At 39.6% G+C, this 14272-nt stretch overlaps 1 long non-coding RNA gene across 1 annotated transcript; it reads left to right on the top strand.

Annotated features, from left to right (window-relative positions):
- The first annotated feature begins 674 nt into the window (after positions 1-674).
- On the top strand, positions 675-12049 carry LOC118496990. The gene is made up of 3 exons (XR_004899532.1): positions 675-722; positions 1104-1109; positions 11942-12049. It is a non-coding gene; the product is annotated as an uncharacterized LOC118496990 (long non-coding RNA).
- Positions 12050-14272: the final 2223 nt, after the last annotated feature.

Below are 14272 nucleotides of genomic sequence, written 5' to 3'. Positions count from 1 at the left end.
GTTCCAGTACAACTTTCTGTCCTTTACTCCCATCCCTGCCCACCCCACCAGTCCTCCCTCCCTCCCTCCCATTTCCACCCTGTCCCCTAGTTTTTATCCCTGTGTCCTTTATACTTGTTCCTGAAAATCCTTCCCCTTTTCCTCTAAAATTCCCTTCCCTCTCCCCTCTGGTCACTGTCAGCCTGTTCTCTATTTCAGTGTCTTTGGTTATATTTTGCTTGTTTGTTTGTTTTGTTGATTAGGTTCTACTTAAAGGTGAGATCATATGGTATTTGTCTTTCACTGCCTGGCTTATTTCGCTTAGCATAATGCTCTCCAGTTCCATCCATGCTGTCACAAAGGGTAGGAGCGCCTTCTTTCTTCCTGATGCATAGAATTCCATTGTGTAAATGTACCATAGTTTTTTGATCCATTCATTTATTGACGGGCACCTAGACTGCTTCCAGCATTTGGCTATTGTAAATTGTGCTGCTATGAACATTGGGGTGCATAGGTTCTTTTGGATTGGTGTTTCAGGGTTCTTAGGATATAATCCTAGCAGTGGAATTGTTGGGTCAAAAGGCAGATCCATTTTTAGTTTTCTGAGGAAATCTTATACTATCTTGCACAGTGGCTGCACCAGTCTGCAATCCCACCAACAGTGCACTGGGGTTCCCTTTTCTCCACAACCTCTCCAGCACTTGTTGTTTGGTGCTTTGTTTATGATGGCCATTCTGACTGGTGTGAAATGGTATCTCATTGTGGTTTTAATTTGCATCTCTCTGATAGCTAGCAATACTGACCATCTTTTCCTGTGCCTCTGGATCCTTTCTTTTGAAAAGAGAATGTCTATCCTGTGTCTGTCCCACCATTGTATTTGTTGGTTTCATAGGTTCACAGCTGAAGAGGAATTTTGACTCAGGATAAATCATACCTAGAATCTCACCCATATCTGATTTAGATGATATTTAAATGATACTTTAACATTTAGACTTAAGAGTTGATGCTGGAGCCCTGACCAGTGTGGCTCAGTTGGTTGAGCATTGTTTTGCAAAGTAAAATCTTGGCAGTTCAATTCCTGGTCAGGGCACATGCCTGAGTTGTGGGTTCAGTCCCTGGTTGAGGTCAAGGTTGGGGCACATATGAGATGCAACTGATCCATGTTTCTCTCTCTCTCTTACTTCCTTTTTTCCCCTCTCTCTAAAAATAAATTAATAAAATCCCAAAAGATGAGTTGATGCTGGAATAAACCAAAACTTTAGGGACTGTTTGGACAGAATGACTATCTTGCATGTGAGAAGGACGTAGATCTGGGAGGAATACTATATATTCAATGGTGTCTCCACAAAATTGTATGTTGAAGTTTAAACCCAACATGATGGTGGTTGGAGATGGGCCTTGAGGTTATGAGGGTAGGGCCCTTATGACTGAATTAGTGCTATTTATTTATTTATTTATTTTTAATGATAGTTTATTGATTATGCTCTCACAGTTGTCCTGATTTTTACCTCCTTTGCCCCTCTCCATCCAATGTCTCCTACCCACACAGGCAATCTCCCAACCATTGCTCATGTCCAAGAGGCATATGTATAAGTTCTTTGACCACTCCATTTCCTATACTGTAGTTTACATCCCCATGGCTATTCTGTAACTACCCACATGTACTTCTTAATCCCCTCACCTCTTCACCCAATCTCCCCCTCCCTTCTCCCATCAGGCAACTTTCCAGTAACAAACTTTTTTCTCTTGCTTTTAGCAGCCTCTCTTTATCTTTAACCTTTGGCCTTTAAATAATGATGTGTCTTGCAGTGGGCCTCCTTGTATTCATCATAATTGGGACTCTCTGTGCTTCCTAGACTTTCATGTCTATTTCCTTCACTGAATTAAGGAAGTTTTCTGTCACTATTTTTTCCAAGAGACATCCAATTTCTTGCTCTTTCTCTTCTCCTTCTGGCATCTGTATGAAGCAAATGTTGGACCTCTTAAAGTTATCTCAGAGGCTGTTTATACTGTTCTCATTGTTTTGGATTCTTTTTTCTTCTTGTTGTTCTAATTGGTTGTTTTTTGTTTCTTTATGTTCCAAATCATTGGTTTGAGTCTCGGCTTCATCCATTCCACTGTTGTTTCCCTGTAAATTGTTCTTTATTTCAATTAGTATATTTCATTTCTGACTGGGTCTTTTTGATGTTGCTGTGGTCCTCACTAAGTTTTTCGAGCATCCTTATGAAGTGCAGTGTTTTGAACTCTGCGTCTGATAGATTGCTTATCTCCCTTTTGTTTAGTTCTGTTTCTGGAGTTTTGATCTGTCCTTTCATTTGGGCCTCCCTGTGTTTGTTTGTATGTATTAGGTAGAACTGCTTTGACTCCATGTCTTTTATAGTGTGGCCTAATGTAGCAGATGTCCTGTAGGTTCCAGTGGCACTACCTCCACCTTCACCTAAGCTGGCTACTCAAGGTGCACCCTTTACGTGAGCTGAGTACACCCTCCTCTTGTAGTTGAGCCTTGATTGCTGTTGGCAAATCAATGGGAAGGATTTACCCAGGCCAGTCAGCTGCAAGGACTGGCTGTGACCACTGACCACAAACCTCCACCCTCCATGGAAGATCAGCTGTGCAAGGGCAGGGCGGTGCTGTTCCAATATGGTCTACAGCTGTCCACCAGCTGCATTGACCTTGGAGTTTCCCATGTAGTACAGGCCAAGGTCAGCCCCTGTGCTTCACCTGGGGCACCCTGACTGAGCTGTAAAGCAATCTGAGATGGCTACTACTTGTACTGGGCTTGGAGGTTCCCAGGTAAAGCCAAGCTATAAATTTAATCTGTCTGCTGCTAGGGCTCACTGAAGCCAGGTGTTGCTTGTTTGATAGGATTTAGGAGCCAAGACCAGACATTCTTATGGAAAAGCAGCTTGGGTGGGTCCATAAATTGGGTAGCGTAGAGCTTCTGTGGCTCTTCAAAGTCAGTCACATAGTGTTAGCTAGGTTGAGGGAGTCTCAGATATGGCACCAGCCTACAGGTTCTGTGGGGGGAGAGGGCTCAGAAAAGGGATAATGGCCCCTGCCCACCTTTCTCTCTGAGAGAAAGCTGTCCCCCAGTTCTTGCCTTGATGCTAAACACTTCAGTATCTCCCTGTATACCACAGGTGCCCTTCAAGCTGCCACACCAGCACTGGGTCTCAGCAGGAGTGAGTCTGAGTAGGTGAGTCTGTGTGTGAGCACCCCAAGAGGAACTGCTTAGGGGTCCAGCAGCCTCCTATATCAGCTCAATCCCCACTGTTTTTTTGCAGCCAGAAGTTGTGGAGACTTATCTTCCTGGCACTATAACCCTGAGTTGGGGGCTCCTGGTGTGGGTCTGGGGCTCCTTTATTTCTGTTGTATTTGTTCATTTATTTTGTTTTTTAGATTCCACATGTAAGTGAAATCATGTTGTATTTGTCTTCTTATCATAAGAGATACCAGAGTTCACTCCCTACTCTCTCTCTCTCTCTCCCTCCCTCCCTCCCTCCCTCTCCCCTTCTCCCCACCTTCCCCTCTCTTCTCTGTCTCTTCATCATGAAAGGATAGCCTTCTACAAGCCAGGAAGAAGGTTTTCACCAGAACCTCATCATGCTCGTGCCTGATCTTGGACTTTCAGCTTCCAGAACTCTTCTGTTGTTTAAGCCACCCAGTCTACAGTATTTTGTTATGGTAGCTCAAGTTTACTAAGACAAGAGGTTCCCCATCACCCTTATTTTCCAAATCACTAATCACTCTCTGTAATTATCTTGCCTATTTATTTATTCATTTTTTACTTTCTTATAATTAACTTCGCTAGGATGGAAGCTTTAAAAGGGCAGAGACCTTGTCTGCTTTACCCCTAGAGCCTAGAACAGTGCCTAACATATAACAGACACTCATGTTAACTGACCAAGTTAAAAATGAAAGCTAAGAGCTAAACATCTAGCATGTTTAGTATTTTAGAAATACTTTTTTAGCTTTTTTTTTAAAGGGAGTATTCTTCTCCCAGTCCTCACTTTTCTCCATTCTTGCATTTCTTCCTTTCCTGCTTTCAGGGAAAAATTTAAATCAGCTTAATTTGGAGTGGTTCCAACTGGAAGTAGGAGGAAATGAAAGTTACATCCAGGATCACTTGTATCTCTTTATATTTATGTTTCACTTTCATTAAAAATTTTTTTCCAGCTCTACAGAAAACGAATAAAAGAGTCAGGAAAAGACCAAGAATTTTAAGTTATATAAGTTATAGCTCCTTATGTAAAACTACCATAAAAATTGTTGTTTTATGCTTACTACAAAGTTTATATTTTCTTTTTTTATATAGATTTATTTATTTATTTATTTTTAGAGAGGGAAGGAGGGGAGAGAGAGAGAGAGAGAGAAACATCAATGTACGGTTGCTGGGGGCCGTGGCCTGCAACCCAGGCATGTGCCCTGGTTGGGATCGAACCTGTGACACTTTGGTTCTCAGCCTACGCTCAATCCACTGAGCTATGCCAGCCAGGTATATTTTCTTAAAATAGGATCAATAAACATTTATCAAAAATAACTATTCTCCTATCATACATTTAAACACACAAAGCTTTAATGTAAAAAAGTAATAATTTTTAAAAGGTTTATTTTCTTCTCATTCAAGAGAGAGAAAAACATCGATTGGTTGAAGTGCCCCAGGTGGTTGATATGCCCCAACTGGGGCTTGAACCCGTAACCTACACATGTGTCCTGACTGGGAATCAAGCCGGTGATCTTTCAGTTAAGAGCCAAGGCTCCAACCAACTGAGCCATACCAGCCGGGGACAAAATGATGTTTTCAAAAGAAGCGGGAGTCCTGAACTTTTTCCTTCTGAGTCAATCTTAGCTAAAGGATATTCAAAACAAGTGTGAGATTTCTTTCTTTTTTTTTTTTTAAGATTTTTATTTATTTTTATTTTTAGAGAGAGGGAGAAAGAAAGGGAGAGAAACATTGGTGGGTTTCTCTCACCGATGTGAGAGAAACATACACCCATTGGTTGCCTCTCCCACATCCCCATCTAGGGACCTGGCCCACAACCCAGGCATGTGCCCTGACCAGGAATTAAATCAGTGACCTTTCGGTTCATGGGCCAGAGCTCAACCCACTGAGCCACATCAGCCAGGGCCAAATGAGAAATTTCTATACTTTTTGTAGTGAAAACTCAAGAATGGGCTTAGAATACAGATGAGTAAACTGGCTGTCCTTGAATCACACTCAGTCCATACAATTGTTTTCCCCACAATCCAATTTCTGAGATTCTTTTCAATCTGCATTTTCAAAGGCAAAAATCAGTTGCAGCTAAGTTGTTACACTCTTCTGTGGGTGATTGTTGAACATTAAAATTGGACCAGATCTCGCTTGTTTGTATTTGTCTTACCCTTAGCCCCCTTCATTTATTTGTATCATTTGCTTCATTCTTGTTAAGTTTTCAAGTTTGAAATCCTAGTCTTAAACCAGAAATCAAAATGTCCTAGTTTAAAACCACACTGAAGTCAGGCCACTATTCAGCCAGACATAGTGGAGAGAATGTTATCTACTGTGTATGCCCTATGATCACTCTGACTGGTCAGTGCCCTGATGTTAGTACTTAAACCTGATGTTAAGTATTTTGAACATAATTCTTGCATAAAATTCTTCTGGCCACATTCTTAAGTCAGAAATACATATATATTTTTAATTTGACAGTTGTTCCAGTTAGTATTATGTATATTTAAGTAAATGAAAACTTTATTATATAATGGAGACAAAGAAATCAGAATTATAGGCAAAGAGTTTGAATCCTGTTAGAGACAACTAAATAATCACAGTGTGGATGAGTAAAAAATATTTACTAAATGGAAAAATATGATACTATACTTATGTAAGTCTTTAGGTTAATCCTGTTCACATTTACCAAGGTAGCAAACACCACTACAGTTTAGGGGATAGCTAATAACTCAATCTTGAAATTAAGTGTCATAATCACAAAAATTTGCATTTATATCCAGCAGTTTTACCTGCATGGCAGGGAGTTTCATTACCATAACAAAATTGTTTTTATAATCAATAAATTTATGTCTTTGTCCCATGTCTTTTCATTTTTAAAAGTATATTTATTGATTATGCTATTATAGTTTTCCATTTCCTCCCTTTATCCCCCCTCTGCCCTGCACTCTCCAACCCTCCAGCATTCCCCCTCTTAGTTCATGTCCATGGGTTGTACATGTAAGTTCTTTGACTTCTCTGTTTCCTATACTATTCTTAACCTCTCCCCATCTATTTTATGCCTACCGATTATGCTCGTTATTCCCTGTACCTTTTCCCCACATTCTTTCCCTCCCCCTCCTCCACTGAAAACCTTCCACATGATGTTCATTTCTCTGATTCTATTCCTGTTCTAGTTGTTTGCTTAGTTTTTGTTTTCATTTTTTTTTAGGTTCAGTTGTTGATAGCTGTGAGTTTGTTGTCATTTTACTATTCATAGTTTGATCTTCTTTATCTTAGATAATTCCCTTTGACATCATATAATAATGGCTTGGTGATGATGAACTCCTTTAACTTGACCTTATCTGAGAAGCACTTTATCTGCCCTTCCATTTTAAGTAATAGCTTTGCTGGATAGAGTCATCTTGGATGTAGGTCCTGGCCTTTCATGACTTCAGATACTTCTTTCCAGCCCCTTGCCTGTAAGGTTTCTTTTCAGAAATCAGGTGATAGTCTTATGGGAGCTCCTTTGTAGGTAACTCTCTCCTTTCCTCTTGCTGCTTTTAAGATTCTCTCTTTATCTTTAATCTTGGGTAACTTAATGATGATGTGCCTTAGTGTGTTCTTCTTTGTGACCAACTTCTTTGGGACTCTCCGGGCTTCCTGGACTTCCTGGAAGTTTATTTCCTTCACCAGTTTGGGGAAGTTTTCCTTCATTATTTGTTCAAATAAGTGTTCAACTTATTGCTCTTGTTCTTTTCCTTCTGGCACCCCTATGACTTAGATATTGGAATGCTTAAAGTTGTCCCATAGGTTTGTAAGTCTCTCCTCATTTTTTTGAATTCCTGTTTCCTCATTCTATTCCGGTTGGATGTTTACTTCTTCCTTTTGTTCCGGATTGTTGATTTGAGTCCTGGCTTCCTTCCCTTCACTGTTGTTTCCCTGTATATTTTGCTTTATTTCACTTTGTGTAGCCTTCATGTGTTCCTTCATTTTGTGGCCAAGCTCAATCAGTTCTGTGAGCATCCTGATTACTAATATTTTGAACTCTGCATCAGAGAGGCTGGCTGTTTCTTCATTGCTTAGCTCTTTTTCTGGAGCTTTAGTCTGTTCTTTCATTCAGGCCATATTTCTTTGCTTTGGTGTACCTGTTATGTTGTAAGGGAGTGGAGCCTTAGATATTCACCAAGGCAGGGTAACCCACATGGCTGTGTTGTGGTGCTGTCTGCGGGGGAGGGGTCAGAGAGGGAATAATGCAGCTTACTTTCCTGGCTCTAGCACCACTTTCCTACAAACTCTGTCATGTGAGACTGGGAGTTTCTCCTGCTGTGGCAACTACCAAAGTAGTTTACAGCTAGCTTGAATCTTTAGTTTCCCATTCAGCCAACCCTGCCTTGCCTGCTCATTCTACCACCTTGCTCCGAGTCCTCTCAGCCAGCCCCACTTCACCTGCATGCTCCTCTGGCTTGCCTCGGGTCCTCTAAGCCAACCTGGCTGCCCCTCTCTGTCCCTCCTTCCAGTCTGGTGAATGTTTCTTTAATTCCTTGGTTGTCAGAGTTCCATTAAGTCTGATTTTCTGGCAGTTCTGTGTTGTCTATTGTTTTTAGTTTGGTTGTTGTCCTCTTTTGGTTGTCCGAGGAAGCAAAGGGTTTCTTCCTATACCTCCATTTTGGCTAGAACTCCCTGTCCATTGTCTCTTCTAAATGAGTTGGTGAAGGAATCATGTCCCATGTCTTTGCTGACTTAATCGGTTTCAAAGACACAGATATTCTCAGCACAGTGAATGGGAGTCACCGGAACCACACAGCAAGTTTCACAGCAAAACCTGGTAAAAGATTTTAACTCAAGAGAACCTCAAGAGACCCACTTCCATTTTGTCCCACTTCTTTGGGATCTTTGACCTAAGATGCCTGGATATTGGTGACAAGTGGCCCTGGAAATGCCCTTAGTGGCCACTGGCATCTTAGACCTCTGCCTGTTTACTGCATGCCCCACATGGAAATCTGATCACTCTCCTTTTCCTGTGCTAAGATCTTGTCAAATGATGTAAATCAGGGTGGAGGTCTGAGCCCATTTATAAATAAGTGCAATCATTCAATCATGGAATCTTATAAATGGAAGGAACCTTTATTTAATCTGCTCCATATCATTTGCAATTGAGGAACAAAGGCTCAGAAACATGAAGTGACTTGTTTAAGAGGTCTTACAGCTAATGAATTACAGAGTTCGTGTAAAAAGTTATCACTATCAATTTCTGATGAGCATATTCATCCTAGTGCTACCTTGACTTGTGGAATCAACATAAGAAAATTTACAATAGTATATATACCATATTTCAGAAAAGCTCTATATTTCATGCTAAGATTTCAAATGTCACTGTCCTGCTAAGTAACTTGATGTTTTTTTTTTAAATTATAGGATTTTCATTAATGCTAATCTCAGCTTTAACACTGAGATTTGAGAATTTAGGGGAGATTTAGCAGAAATATCAACATTTGCACAGTATAATATGCATAGTGTGATTGTAATAAGGTGCAGAGTATGGGTCCCCTGAAAGTAGGGGAACAACCCCTATAATGGGGTCAGGGAACAGTAGAAAGTACAGCATTTATGCAAATTGCATAACAAAGATCAATAGCTGTGCCTTCCTGAAGGTAAGAGTGCTGCTGCTGGGGCAAACTGTGTGGGTATGTGCAGTGACTCATGGCATATCTGGGGGCAGATGCCCTCCCTGGATGTCTGTGTATCACTGGGAACTTTTGCCCTGACTAAAAATGGCTGCTGACAGAGGGTCAAAAACACGGGGTGGGGAGCTGACAAAAATGAAGGACACTAGCACACCATAGGAAGAGCCCGATGGGAGGTCTTCCGAGAGGCTGCCACAAGGTCAAGAGGTCTGGCTGGACGTCTGCCTGCAAAAAATTGTGGCAAAGCTGGCTGTTCTCTGGGGACCTGCCTGGCTACCCAAACTCATAAAAAATGTGTGAAGCTAACCTGTGACCAGAAATGCTAAGCTGCAGACTTCTACTTTTCTGAAAGATGGTACCTCCAAGTGGTATATTCTGAAACTGGCGTGCTTTGTTAAAGGAAGGTAGGACTATTTGTATTTAGGTAATTTTAAAGGGAGAAGAACCTACCCCAGAAATCTGCCATTATTCTAAATCTATATAACCTTTAAATAAACAACTCCTTTCACCAAACTCTTGCCTTGGAAGTCATGCTTCCTGACAGTGGGCAATCAAACATCACAGCTGTTCCAGAACACCACTGGCCAGTTCTGTAACATGATATGTAGAGACAAATAGGGGATTGGTGGTGAGCTGTGGTCAGTATGAACTATGCAGAAAGGCAGCTGACAAAGGAAACTCCTTGCTCCCCTCTCTTGAATTCTTCATATAGCTGGTTTCATTTGTTACCTAGAATTCTTGCTCTGGCCTCTCTCCTAAGCATCAGGCATATACATCCTTTATCACCTGCTGGACATTTCTACTCACACGATTACATAAAAAAATGCTCAGCAGTTCTCAAACTATATCTATCATCACTCCATCAAAGTATATTCCACTACCTACTTAACAACTCCAATTGTATGTCCTCAAAATACATCATACAACACTCCCACTCCTATTCCTACCCACACAACCCTCCAGGTTGGCCCTCCTCTTCCTTCTTCTATAAATCTCACCTACCTCAGTAAGTGGCAATACCAGCCCTCCAATTGCTTGAGTCCCAAACCTAGGAGATGGCCTTGATCCCTTATTTCCCCTCTACTTTCAATCTTTCAGGAAGCCTTGATAAACCCAGCTCCAACTATAACTCGAATTCACCCACAAGCCAGTCCCACCTTACACCATTCCACCTTGCCTCTTACCCAGGTTGCTATAAAGCCTCCTAAATGTTCTCTCTGCTTTCATTCTTGCCCCCTCTCCAATTCATTCATATATCAGCACCAAGAGTGACTTTCTTCAAACACAAATTAGAGCAGGTTGCTCCTTTGCATAAAAATCCTTCTCTGGTTTCCCATTGCACTGAGGATAGTCAGTGTCAAACTTTACCATGGCCCCAAATGATGTCACCGTAACATCCCAAACTTACTTCAAACTTTTCTTCCATTTACTCTCCAATTCTGTCTTCTTTCACTTCCATTGTATATATTTACCACAGACTTTTAAACCACCCTGTAGATTTAAATTATTGTGAAACTACAGTAATTAACTCATCAGGTATTAATCCTTAATAATTAATTAAAATAATAATAATAATGTTAAGGTAGTACTTTTCAGTTTCCAAAGCACTTTCACATACATTTTCTCATGAACACCTAAAAGAATACATTAGCAGTAGTTGTATTAGCCACTATTTATAAATTTAGAAACACATTCAAGATAAGCAGTAAGTTGTGGATTCAGAGCTTGAGTGAAGTCTTTGAACATGTGATCTTTCCTCTAAACCCAGCTTCTTCTCTGTTCACCAAGTAATTTCCAAAAGGACAACTTTCTAACTCAACTTCACATTATAACAGAATTATTGGGGTACTAGCTATCTCCTTAAATATCTATGAATAAATTTCAAGCTTCAGTGAAAAAGAATTCATAGACACAGACAACAGTATGGTAATTACAAGAGGGAAAGAAGGAGTAGGGAAGGTAGAGAGAGTAAAGGGGGGTTACATGGTAATAGAAAAAGACTTGACTTGGTGTGGTAAACACACAATACAGTATACAGATGATATATTATAGAATGGTATTCCTGAAACCTATATAATTTTATTAACCAATGTCACCCCGATAAATTCAATTAAAAAAAAGAAAATAATAACTTTTTGGTTTCTTGTTATCCATTGAACAGCCTTAATGAGAATTACTCTATTGTTGATTGATGCCATTTTCCAGGGGGGGGGGTCACTTGTTCATTCTTCATTATTATGCCTTGGTTTTGGGTGTACAGCTTAGTGGTTACACAGTATACTTTACATAGTGTTCCCCTCGACAATTCCAGCTACCCCTCTTGCATTTTTATTTTTATTTTTATTTTAAAATTTATTTTTGTTCAAGTACAGTTTTCTGCCTTTTCCCCTACTTGCCCCCACACCCCAGCCTTCCCCATCTCCCTCCCCTGATCCCATGCCCCCCCTTGTTATTGTCCATGTGTCCTTTATACTTGTTCCTGAAAACCCTTCACCCTTTTCTCCCCATTACCCCTCTTACCTCCTCTCTGGTTGCTGTTCGTTTGTTCTTAATTTCAATGTCTCTGGTAATATTTTGTTTGCTTGTTTGTTTTGTTGATTAGGTTCTACTTAAAGGTGAGATCATATGGTATTTGTCTTTCACTGCCTGGCTTATTTCGCTTAGCATAATGCTCTCCAGTTCCATCCATGCTATTGCAAAGGGTAAGAGCTCCTTGTTTCTTTCTGCTGCATAGAATTCTATCGTGTAAATGTACCATAGTTTTTTGATCCATGCACTTACTGATGGGCACCTAGACTGTTTCCAGCACTTGACTCTTGTAAATTGTGCTGCTATGAATATTGGGGTGCCTAGGTATTTTTGGATTGGTGTTTCAGTGTTCTTAGGATATAATCCTAGCAGTGGAATTGTTGGGTCAAAAGGCAGATCCATTTTTAGTTTTCTGAGGAAATCTTATACTGTCTTGCACAGTGGTTGCACCAGTCTGCAATCCCACCAATAGTGCACTAGGGTTCCCTTTTCTCCACAACCTCTCCAGCACTTGTTGTTTGGTGCTTTGTTTATGATGGCCATTCTGACTGGTGTGAAGTGGTATCTCATTGTGGTTTTAATTTGCATCTCTCTGATAGCTAGCGATACTGAGCATCTTTTCATATGTCTCTGGACCTTTTGTATGTCCTCCTTGGAGAAGTGTCTGTTCAAGTCCTTTGTCCATTTTTTTTTATTGGGTTGTTTGTCTTCCTAAAGTGGAGTCATGTGAGTTTTTCATATATTTTGGAGATCAAACCCTTGTCTGAGGTATCATTGGCAAATATGTTTTCCCATACAGTTAGTTCTCTTTTCATTTCAATGCTGTTTTTTCAGCCATGCAGAAACTTTTTATTTTGATGAGATCCCATTTGTTTATTCTTTCCTTTATGCCCCTTGCTCTAGTGGACATATCAGTGAAAATATTGCTGTGTGAAATATCCAAGATATTCCTGTGTATGTTCTCCTCTAAGACTTTAATGGTGTCATGACTTATATTTAAATCTTTTATCCACCATGAATTTATTTTTGTGTATGGTGTAAGTTGGTGCTCAAATTTCATTTTTTTGCATGTGTCTGTCCAGATATGTCAGATACCATTTGTTGAAAAGGCTATTTTTATTGCATTTTATGCTGCTGCTCCCTTTGTCGAAAATTAATTGACTGTAGAGACTTGGGTTTATTTCTGGGCTCTATGTTCTGTTCTATTGGTCTATCTGTCTGTTTTTATGCCAGTACCTGGCTGTTTTGATTACAGTGGCCTTGTAATACAGTTTGATATCAAGTATTGTGATCCTTCCTACTTTGTTATTCTTTCTCAAAACTGCCACAGCTATTTGGGTGGTTTATGGTTCCATATAAATTTTTGAAGTGTTTGTTCCATATTTGTGAAATATGCCATTGGTACTTTAGTAGGTATTGTATTGAATCTATAAATTGCTTTGGCTAGTATGGACATTTTGATGATGTTAATTCTTCCAATCCATGAACATGGTATATGCTTCCACTTGTTTGTGTCTTCTTAATTTATTTCTTCAGTGTTGTGTAGTTTTCTGAGTACAAGTCTTTTATCTCCTTGGTTAGGTTTATTCCTAGGTGTTTTATTTTTCTTCTTGCTATATCAAATGGGATTTTTTTTTTCCTGATTTCTGCTTCTGATGTTTCATTTTTGGTGTACAAAAGTGCCTTTGATTTCTGGGTATTGAGTTTGTATCCCACTGTTTTGTCAAATTCATGTGTTAGGCTGAGCAGTTTTTTGGTGGAGTCTATAGGATTTTCTATGTACATTATCATGTCATCTACAAACAATGACAGTTTTGTTTTCTCTTTTCCAATTTGGATGCCTTTTATTTCCTTTTCTTATCTGATTGCTGTGGCTAGTACTCCCAATATTATATTGAATAGAAGTGGTGAAAGTGGACAACCTTGTCTTGTTCCTGATCTTAGTGGGAAAGTTTTTAGTTTTGCACATTGAATATGATGTTGGCTGTAGGTATCTCATATTTGGCCTTTATTATGTTGAGGAATACTTCGTCTGTTCCCACTTTGCTGAGTGTTTTTATCATAAATGGGTACTGTACCTTATCAAATCCTTTTTCTGCATCTATTGGATATGATCATGTGATTTTTGTCTTCGCTTTTGTCTTTGTGATGTATTACGTTTATTGATTTGCAAATATTGTACCATCCTTGCATCCCTGGAATGAATCCCACTTGATCATGGTGTATAATCTTTTTAATGTATTTTTGGATGCAATTGGACAATATTTTGTTGAGGATTTTGGCATCTATGTTTGTCAGCAATATTGACCTGAAGTTTTCTTTCTTTGTTGTGTCTTTATCTGGTTTTGGGATTAGGATGATGCTGGCTTCATAAAAAGAGTTGGGGAGTCTTCTGTCTTCTTGGATTTTTTGGAATAGTCTGTGAAGGATGGGGGTTAACTCTTCCTTAAATGCTTTGTAGAATTCTCTTGTGACACCATCTGGTCTAGGGCTTTTGTGTGTTGGGAGTTTTTCTATTACTGCTTGAATTTGTCAGCTGTTATTGGTCTGTTCAGCCTTTCTGCTTCTTCTTCATTCAGTTTTGGAAGATTATAGTTCTCTAGAAATTTGTCCATTTCACCTAGGTTTTCAAATTTCTTGTCAAATACTTCTTGGTAGTAATTTTTTACTTTCCTTTTTATTTCTGTGATATCAGTTGTAATCTCTCCTGTTTTATTTCTGATTGTGTTTATTTGGGTCCTCTCTCTCTCTCTCTCTCTCTCTCTCTCTCTCTCTCTCTTTTTTTTTTCTTGATGAATCTGCTTAATGCCTTGTCTATTTTGTTCATCTTTTCAAAGAATCAGCTCCTGGATTTATTGATTCTTTAGTAGAATTGTGCTTTTACTCTGTT

The sequence above is a fragment of the Phyllostomus discolor genome, chromosome 10, assembly GCF_004126475.2.
Source record: "Phyllostomus discolor isolate MPI-MPIP mPhyDis1 chromosome 10, mPhyDis1.pri.v3, whole genome shotgun sequence".
NCBI classification, from domain to species: domain Eukaryota; kingdom Metazoa; phylum Chordata; class Mammalia; order Chiroptera; family Phyllostomidae; genus Phyllostomus; species Phyllostomus discolor.
This window is presented reverse-complemented; position numbering and strand designations above follow the sequence as displayed.